General features: G+C 42.1%; 1 pseudogene; it reads left to right on the top strand.

The window, feature by feature from the left end:
* Positions 1 to 4,039: 4,039 nt before the first annotated feature.
* Positions 4,040 to 6,448, top strand: LOC147454418 (uncharacterized; annotated as a pseudogene).
* Positions 6,449 to 8,378: the final 1,930 nt, after the last annotated feature.

The raw sequence follows: 8,378 nt of genomic DNA on the forward strand, positions 1-8,378 counted from the left end.
CCTGCCATGCCTGGACGATGAGTTTACTGTGCCGCATAAGCAACTGGAGAGGGGGGGGGTATCGACAATGATTGGAAGACTGTAGTTGGTGGAATGCATGTTGCTGAGAGAGCGAGAGAAGAGAGAAGTAAGTTGGTTGGCAGCTCGAGTTGATGGCGACGCCGGTGGTTGGCAGGGGGAGAGTGGATGGTGTGGGTGCCACGAGGCGCGAGAGAGATATTGTGGGCACCCGTTATGAGCCTCGGGATGGCAGTGGCGGTTACCTATGAGAAAGAAAGAGAGAGAGAGTTTGCATGGCGGCTGGGTGGTGCGCAACCTAGTGCCTGGCAGCCATCAACTGAATAGAGAGAGAGAGAGAGAGAGAGAGAGAGAGAGAGAGAGAGAGAGAGAGAGAGAGAGAGAGAGAGAGAGAGAGAGAGAGAGAGAGAGAGAGAGAGAGAGAGAGAGAGAGAGAGAGAGAGAGAGAGAGAGAGAGAGAGAGAGAGAGAGAGAGAGAGAGAGAGAGAGAGAGACTTGATGTCTCTTGTTAAGTGACCACAGCCGCAACACTGCATGGCAACAAATGGAGGAGATAGTTTGAGAGTGAGTGTCTAGTTGGTGCCGCAAACGAGTGAGAGAGATAGAGATAATGGCCGTCGAATGAATAGAGAGATTGGCTAAGATGTGCCTGCCACAAGTGAACGCAGAGAGAGAGAGATAGAGAAGCTGCTAGGCAGCCACCCTCAGCTTCAGCGTTGTTGTGAGCTTGCTGTGGGTGGTGAGAAGCGGTGTAAGTGCTTGGGAGATAGGAGATGCCGTTAATCGCCAAACCGTCGTCACCTAGGTCGTCGCTCATCACTGCTGATTCTACGGTTTTGACGATTGTTGCTGATCCGATTAGTGGTGCACTTCTCTGATTACTACCTTCGATGATTACATCCTCATTATAGACCATAACTGCTCCTATAATGTAAAAATAGTATATGTTTTTGGGCTACGTTCCCATGCAAATTTGTCTGTTGAGCATTATTCCCTCGCTATAACGTGATCTTGGGCTCGAGACTCTTGCCATAGTGCCTTGATTCCCTTCTACAACTAATGAGAAAAATTGCTCAAATGCTTCACCCTCTACAACTCCTAGATTTTTCCTAAAGTATTTAAAATTTATCGACAACAGCTCTTCTTCTCCGTCTCCTATACAAATCGTATGACGATATCTATCATGCTTATTAATATTAAAAAATATATGTATATATACCCACACACGTTAATATTATGTAAACTTTGCTTGCAGTAAAAATTTATCATTTCTACTATCTTATTCATATCTTTCACTAATTATAAATTTATGAAGGATTAACGTCAAATTTGCATGAAAAAGATAATATAAAACAAGGACATAGAATTATAAATTTTGAAAATCAGAAAAAAACAAGAGCACTTAGCTTTTTGGTTATCTGAATCTGCAACCTCTGGAGCGTAGCCTGGGCTCTGATACCACTGCTACAATCGAAACCTGGCTGCCCTTCAAAATACTCGAAAATAGCACATAGCAAGACATAAACGACTAAATCTACATACCTGCCGACTCGCATAGCACATAACCACGACGTATGCAAACAGAGAGAGATAGAGAGCAGGAGAGAGCGAAAGAACATGCACAGGCGCACCTCCGAGAGCGGAGTGCTACGCCTGGCATGGCGAGAGAGAAGAGGGGAGAGGAGAGAGGAGAGAAGTACACAGGCACTGGGTGCAATCTCCCCCCGTGCAAGAGTGACCATTTCCCTCTTGCAGGTATTTGTTTTATAGATTTCTTGAATGGTCAAATTGGTTACAAACTGGCCGGCCGGTCATAATTGGCCAAAGCTCATAAAAGAGCACTTGAATAATAAAATGTACATGATATACAAATACATTTGCATAGGCCAAGCTGGGTCTAGTCTTTTCCACCTGTCAGCTGCAATATATCATAAAATATCATTTCTATAACATATATCCTTGAAAGGCTAGATGAAGAGAGGCAATTAGCTGTGAAAAATGCACTTGTGGAGAAAGATAGGAGGAAGAAATGGTTTGACCGTCATCTAAAGAGCAAAGATATCAATGTTGGTGGTAAAGTCCTTATGTATGGAGTGCGTCACAAAAGAAAATGTTGAAATATGCGGGAAAAGGACCATATAGAGTATGTGAGATCACCCCACAAGGAACCATTCGTGTGGAGACTCTTGATGGAGTTGAAACCATTAAATTCCTCAATGGGATGAAATTTAAAATATACTATGATCCTTTAAGCAAAGAGGAGCTACGTGCCATCCATAAAAAAAGGCAGCCAAGGCACAAACAAAATTGAAGAAGATACAAGCTCAAGCTGAGGCTAAGGAGCGACAACAACGCATAAGACGCCAACAAGAGGCTAACCTTGGAGTTACACATGCATTCCAAGTTGAAACCGACAAGGATTGGTTGGACTCTGACACAACTCTACCATACCCTGCTGAGCTAAACAACGCCTATGGAAAAGTGCTATAACCCCTTATTGGACATGGTGCTAAATATAATCCATTACGGAAAATTTGGACTTTCAAAGGGTCCCTATAAGGAGGTTTGACTTTGACTCTCTTGTCCAAAGTGGGCAACCCAGTGAAGTACCCAAACGCTTTGTTAAAACCTTATCAACCAACATATCATCGGAAAGATCTTCAAAACTAGGTTCTCAATCCCCAAACTTCAACAAATTTGGAGTTGATTTGTAGAAGTTATGGCCTCCCTGCTGAAGCTGAAATGTGAGGGGAGATTCCATTTAAAAGATAGAGTTGTCACATCAAAAACAAGAATCTTCTAAAATATAAGGAATCTGATGGCATTCTATATATCAATGGATAGATCTAGATGAGTACATTCTAAATCCAAAAGGTTCGACAAATTTTGATTTCATATGTAAAAAATTTACCGTGCGCCCATTTTGGACAAGAGGGAGAAATTCAATGTCCTTATAGGGCCCATTTGAGAGTCCAAAATTTCCCTAATGTGCTATCATATGGGGTGTGGTGTCAGTTAGGGAAGCCACCTCTATCTGAAAGTATTATCCAAATCAAGGGTGTCAACAAGAAAAAAACCACGGTTTTGGGAATCTGGCACACTTCTGTCAGTTATGACAATGGGGTTGTAGCTCAAGACTTTTTGGTCATGCCTGTTGGAATTATGGAGGGTAATATAAACCTAGGATGCACGTGGATGATAGCCAGCAAATGCACTATTGATTGGGAGACAGGGGGTGTCACAACGTAGAAACCAACTCTTATCCCTGCCACTGAAGCCATAGTCCCTAAGATATTACCTCTTAAGGAAATAAAACCCAAAACATTGCATGTCCAAGAGGTTGAACCATATGTCCCCATAGCCCAACTCTCTAGAGCTTCAACTGATGTAGTTGAAATAAAGCTTGAGACACACAAGACCCATCCCAATATAACAAAGAAAACATACAAGTGGGTCCCTAAAGCTTCTTTAGCAACCATAGCTAGTGCTAAAAGACAGGAGCCTGGTAAGAGACGTTCCACTTGCCCCAAGAAATGTAAAGAAATGCTGCGTTGGATTCCTAAACAACTATTGGAAGCCCAATGCTACTATGAAGGAAATGATCAAATCTAGGTGCCAAAACGTAAATTGCGCCCTTACTTGTCACCTGGCCCATGTGAGCCCAATGTTGTGGCTGCAAAACAAATTGAAGATCGCAAAAAGGAAAAAATCAGGGAATGCTACACACCCGCTCCAGAGCTAGTTTGGATACCGAAGAAAGAATGATTTGGTCCACGTAGGTTAAGAACAGGGAAGTCAAATGAAGCTTCTTGCTCTTCATGTAGTTCCTATACGGAAATAAAAGCTTTGACGATAAGCTTAGCCATAGCATGATTATTGCTTCCTAGTCAATTCGATAAGCTTAGCTATAGCATGATTATCACTTCCTAGTCTTTTAATGGTGTAAGTTTTGTTGCCACAGGATTAATGACAAAGGCTACGTAAAACTTCCTTCATAGATATGCTATGTCTGGTAAGAGCAATGGGCACATCCAACATGGATACATTGCTTAAGGGTTTGGAGGAAGATGTTCCAGGTTGGTTGCAAAGAGAATTAGATGATGCTCAAATGAATAAGCATGGGGGATTGCAAAGACGCTGGTACAAGGTTCTTCTTATCGTGCTATCCCAACTTCTATATCCGGTAAGTTTCATTGTCCTTTAGGTTATTCTCACCATGACAATGTAGTGGGTCAAACAAAGAATGAACTAATGTCACGATTTAGGCAAAGTATACAAAGGCTTTGCAATCTGTGAGTAATATGCAAAATCAGCTCTCAACGGAGGAGTTCACTACCCATTACCGCAATGCATTCTATAAGGCTGACAAGAAAGCCCAAAAAAATACGCAACGGGCATCCTGAATTGCGGATCCTATCTTAGGAGAAGAGTGGTGGAGGTAAGACTAATAGGGATTTCTTTAAAAGGGAGTTTGGTATTTTTAACATTTGTTTCTAGATTGCTTATGGACATAGAGCGGAGCAGGAGACCAAACTGGTTGACAAATGATCGAATATATAGTCTTGCATGTGCCGACCTACCGGTCGATCATCGTAGCAACGTGCTAAGGGCCTTGGTTAGCCATGACCCAACCACGTTATATCCAAGCCTAAAATCTGCACTAAGTAAGGGCATTTTGTGATAAATGTTTCAAAACAAAGAGAGTATAGTATTAAATAACGTAGTTGTGTGATAATGTAGACGACCACTCCGTATTTTGCACTTGGTTACGTCGAGAGAGATGGTGGAATCGACTTGTGAATGAGGCTATGAGACAATATACTTTGCTAAAGAAATCTTGCCGTCTCCTTGAAAACGACTCCCTTGTGACAACTATAAGGGTGTGGCAATTGAGGTACAATGGCACATTCTATGAAGTGGAGTGCGAGAGATTGAAAGGTGGACTCAAAGCTGACAAGAAGAAACAAAAGGGGGTTACTAACATGGCTGCCAAACGGGAATTTTAGAGGTATGCAATCTTGTCCTAATTGAATCCTACACCCTAAAATTTTTTGGTGGTTGACAATAAGTATATTTTGGCAACATATACCAGATGGGTGAAGAACATGGGTTGGATAGATAGAGTTCCAGTTGCAAAAGAGTGGCTCAATGTGAAGCACACTGCATGCATGTATATGGAAGAACAAAGTGCATCATTGTGGCCAAAAAAAGTGTATGTTGAGTGTCCTCTTTTTATTGACTTTGCAAAGGACACATTCCCCCCCAACGAGCGGGAGCAGTTCAGGGAGGCAGAGACCGGCAAAGTTAAAAGACACCAAGAAGAGGTAAAAGCATACAAAAACATAGTTAAACTATTTTCAAGTCATGTGAAGATTTAACTGCAACCCATGAAATTAATTTTTCCAGGGTAAGAACCTACGTTCCCTAAAAGGAAAAGATGTTGTGACTGAGGAGACACATATCGAAGAAGAGGAGGAGGAGGATCATGAACCAAGGCGCAACGATGGTGAATGTCCTTCGGAGTTTGAGGATGATGAAGACGAAAGTGATGTCCCGCCTTCTCCAACTGCTAAACCTACAAGAACCCCACAATCTACCCAGGAAAGTTTTTGCACACCCTTATTGTCGCTTGAATGGAAAGGTTGTACTAATAGTACTCGTGTAATTTATATGCTCTCCACAGGGGAGCATCACGAACAAGGATAAAGGTCAAGTAATGGATAGAGATACTCTGATGCCTCCAAACAAGGTTAGTACATCGAGTCATAAATCAGGTCAAGAGGGAGGCACACAATCAATGGGAGAGAACCTATTAACACCGGACCCTTGTCGGCATGGAAGCCACCAAGAAGCCTAGAGAACCAAGGCACATTAATCGAGTCACCTCATCTTCCAACCCATGTACATATGGAATCTGCGGGTATACAGGGGAACATTCAAGATCCTAATAGTTCCACAACACATCAAGAATCTGAACCATCCAAATACTCCTCAATACCTCCCCAACAACAACAAGAACCATTGCCATCAGAATCTCATAGTCATTTCCCAGAGCCTAAACAAGCACCACCAGCATCTCATACCACTTCAGAGCCTCATGTTCTTCCTCCGCATGACGAGGCACATGAGCAAGCCCAACGACAGTGCACACAGATTGGAATTAATATAGGGCATGCTCATATACACCGCCAGACGTCCACTAAAAGTGAAGGATTGTAGGATGCCATACGCTCTAAGGAAACACCAACAATTATCGTTCTACCTCGTAAGTATAGAATGATTGATTGTGGTATGTGTTGTGTAGTAAGCAAGGTATTTATTGTAGTGGGTGGATATAGATGATGCGAATGGCAAAATAACCGAAGTTTCAACAATATTGTCTACTGTAGCAGAGACTGGTCACCGTGGAGAGCCTGCTCTTCTTGTTTGAGGTGAACAAGTGTATAGCAACAAAGAGAATATATCTTTAAGTATTTAAAATACAGTCACTTACCTGTTTGTTATATCCAGATGTCATGGTGCAATGCAACACTCCACCTCACGATGAAGTGAAAAATTCAATGGCACATAGCTCTGGTATGCTAACAACCCGAGGTACTCCTGGTATTACTGTCTCACCTTACTAACTGGATATTCATTTCTTTACAATCAGATTCCGCGGTTTTAGCTATTGATCCTATGGGAGCAGCTGACGAGACGGGCAAGGGAGATGTAGGTGCCCTACTCACAAATATTGCTATAGTAGCTTGGCGAAGCTTTCGAGTGCAAGGCGGGACAACAAATGCAGGTTGCAATGCAATGTTTTGTCATCTACCAACCAACACAAGCGTCATCGGGATAACATTACCCAGTATCCCCAAATGGAACCATTTTAAACTCAATCAAATCCAGAAGTTTTTGGTATTGCCAGGGAGTATCTTGATGAGAAGGGAAATCTAGTGTTGATATGTCGCCGAGAACATGCATGGGCATTAGCGAGCTTAGCAAATCAAAATGGGTACTATCTTGACCATACAACTATTGTCCTGTGTGCTACTCCATTCAGCCTTCATGGTGGTGTTGCAGTAGGTAAAGTTACTTGCTTGCTTTGGAAAATTAGTGTGTGATAGACTGTGTCCTCATTATGAGTCCTAAGTCCGATAGATGCGATGCTTGGAAATCGTTGTATTCCGCAAAATTGGTGCCTACAGATTGAGTCGAAAGCCTGATTTGGACGTTATCTATGATTACTACGACGCAAATCATTGGCAAATCAAAATGGATGGCTGGCCTTGGCAAGGTATGCCGTGAGTTTTCAACAAGTTCACCTCCATTGTATTTGATTATCTAAATTTCTAGATATGCATTTAGAATGATGATATCTCTTCAGGTGGCATGGAGAGAAGTCCAACTTTACATGAGAAGCTACTCTCTTTTTATACAGAGGAGGGTAATGTAGTATTACAAATGTATGTTGGTTGCGGTCTTCTTGCACGTCCGGGGCTACGAATGGGTCGACAAGTACTATTGCTAGATCGACAAGAGTCAATGGAAGAATTGCAACATCTATGTAGTGGTAAGTGTCTTTATTCCTCAAGTAGTGTGAGACATAATTATGTATCCCTCCTAATATGATGCTAAGTAAGATCCATTTGGTAATTGATCGTTGTGAAGGCACAGACACACTTCCTTCTTGCCATGCCAAAAGGAAAATCATAGCGTTCGATGTTAATGGTGTCCTATTGAAACGATGGCGGTGGGAAAGTGCTCCTTCCCACGTTGCGAATATTCTTAATGTAGGGCAAATAGGTGTGTCATTGCGACCTAGGATATTGCTATTGCTGAGGGTGATGTTTGAGCTATTCGATGTAGGGGTTCAGATCTCCATGCAATAGCAAAATCTCACCCCCATTATCGATTTAATTAAGAGTAAATACAAAGAGGCTGGGTATGGTGAGGCATTTTTCAAGTTTTGCCTGCATCAAGGACACTGTGAAGAGAGGCACTGCAAAGACAAGCATCCAAAATTCAATTTGGTGTTTGTGAAGAACTTTAGATCTGACTTGGTAGCCTCATACATTAAGGACCCTCTGGACACCATTCTAGTAGATGACAATCCTGAGAAGGCAATTGAAAACCCACCACATACGCTTGTCACAGTAAGAAGTTACGATGAAGCGAGCAACGACAATGTGCTCCTCATGAATTTACTCCCATATCTAGAAGGTCTTCATACATATCCTAGGTTAGCATCGGATTATATCAAGAATGTGCCTTTCAAACAGGGTACGCCATGTGTGTCATAGGATTCACTTAATAGGTGATTGGTTTCAAATACTGTCTTCTACGACTTCTTAGTAAACTTTTAGTATTAATGTAGT

Source organism: Adiantum capillus-veneris, chromosome 7 (assembly GCF_014529385.1).
Source record: "Adiantum capillus-veneris isolate H3 chromosome 7, ASM1452938v2, whole genome shotgun sequence".
Taxonomy (NCBI): Eukaryota; Viridiplantae; Streptophyta; class Polypodiopsida; order Polypodiales; family Pteridaceae; genus Adiantum; species Adiantum capillus-veneris.